Consider the following 2,253-nt stretch of genomic DNA (forward strand, 5'->3'; position numbering starts at 1 on the left):
AGTTAAGGGTCTTCCATTTTTTTACTGTCACTCAACTTTACCAAGCAGGCCCAGGTATTGGTTCCTTCTGATAACATGTCTAAATTGTACCATTTTAATTTCTGATGAGTATTCTAGTTGTACTTTCCACAAGAAAAAAAATTGCTGGTTTTTCTTGTCAAGCTGAAGCTCAAGGTTGTTGTTATTGAGCTGGAACTGTCTCAGAACTGTTTCTTCAGCAGATACACAAGGCTATAAGTTGCATAGAGGAGATTTTCCTTTTTCTTTTTCATGGAGTCGCTGATTTTTTCTGGTAGTCCATGGAGAATTTAATATTCTTTTCCAACATAATTCAAAGACATCAATTCTTCGTCTTCCTTACTCTTGTATTTGTATGGGTCAATAGAAAATGCTATAGTTTGAGTCAGGTGCACTTTGTTCTCAAAGTAATATCTTTACCTTTGACACTTTTGTCACATTTGCCCATTGCAATATGTTATTTGATTTCTTCTTTTTTCCCTTGAAATTTGAATGGAAGTTTACAAAGAAAATTGTGTTTTCATACATTTTTCATCACATTAATCATAACATCTACATTTAAGCATACGTTTCCCTCGTCCTTTTAAGTCTCATTTCCATTAATCCTATCCTACCACATTCCTATCTTTTTCTCTTTATCATTGGGTGAATGCTACTTTTAGATCTTATACAGTTGTATATTCCAAAATTTAGCACCTCCCTGGTGCTGTAGGTCCCCTTATAGGTCTGTCTATTGTTTAGGTGCAAGTTGACCCAGTGAGGGGTGAGGGTTGAATTTTGTTTGAGGTTTGAAAGGTCACTAATGGCTATAGTGTCAGGTGTTCTACAGTTTCTATTAGAACAGACAAAAATGATTTTGTTCCACATTTTCTCCTACTCTACCCAGGATTTTTGACTGTCATTCTGTTTAGAGTAATCAATGGTGATAGTTGGGCACCATCTAGTTCTTCTGGTCTCAGGTTCAAGGAAGTTGAAGTTCACATGGTCTATTTATTTCAGTACATCTTTATGTTTCTTTTTATTTGTTCTGTACAGGGAGAGATCAACAGTTGCCCTTTTTCTTTTGTTTCTAGACTGCTGTTTCCATGGCATGAATTGTGGGTACAAGTAAAAGGAAATTCTTGGCAATTGCAATAAATTTTCCACTTAACATTATGCTGATTATTGATTCAGCTGTGAGATCTTTTTCTTTATATTGAGATGTAATGAATATTAAAGGCTGCAGCATTTGATCTTTACCAATAAGTATTTCAAGTCTTCTTCACTTTCAAGAAGCAAGGCTCTGTTATCATAGATTGTTAATGATTCTTCTTTCCGTTCATATAATTCAATGTCTCAGATTATTTGCTTGACATTCAAATGAATAAGTATGGTGGAAGGATACAATTCTGACAGATACTTATTCTGATTTTAAATTAAACATTATCCATGTTCTGTTAGACTCTCCTTGTCTATGGACAGATTGCTCAAGAGCACAATTAAGAGTTCTGAGATTCCCATTCCTTGCAATGTTATCTTTAATTTGTTATGATCCACATAGCTAAATGCCTTTGCATAGTCAATAAAACAATAAACATCTCTCTGGCTTTCTCTGCTTTCAGCCAAGTTTCATCTGACAGCAGCAATGATATCCTTCATTTCATGTCATCTTTTGATTCTGGCTTGAATTTTTGACAGTTCTCCGTTCATGTGCTACTATGTTATTAAATTCTCTTCAGCAAGATTTTACTTGGATAATATTAATAATATTGTTCAGTTGTTTGCACATTCTGTTGATAATGAGCATTATATCATTAGCAAGTAACCCCTTAATTTAAAAAATAATAAATTAATAATTATTTTTTATTAGTCTATAAGGTGTTGCCCTGATAACCCACAGGCCATGTTTTTCCATTGGTTTGAATCCAACAATGCCTACTTGAGAGAAAGAATGTTTTTCTCCTGTTTGGTTTACAGCCTCTGAAAACCTACTGGAGGGTCAGTGATGAGTGGATTCTGATTTGAAAGCATTCTCATAAATATCTGTTTATAAACTGTGTATGGGTTCTCTGGCTTATATATTAGGTACATACTAAATTTCACTTTTAAAAAACCAAACAGACTACACAGGATATTTTTCTAGTGCTCTGCTTGATATTATGCAAATTTTTCATCCTTATCTCGATGGGAAAGTCTGCTGTTAGGGACCTCTCTAAAGTGCCCAAGAGCAACGGTGTCTCTCTGGAGATTAAGGTG

The sequence above is a fragment of the Elephantulus edwardii genome, unplaced genomic scaffold, assembly GCF_000299155.1.
Source record: "Elephantulus edwardii isolate Elephantulus edwardi_28Jun2011 unplaced genomic scaffold, EleEdw1.0 scaffold00095, whole genome shotgun sequence".
Classification (NCBI taxonomy): domain Eukaryota; kingdom Metazoa; phylum Chordata; class Mammalia; order Macroscelidea; family Macroscelididae; genus Elephantulus; species Elephantulus edwardii.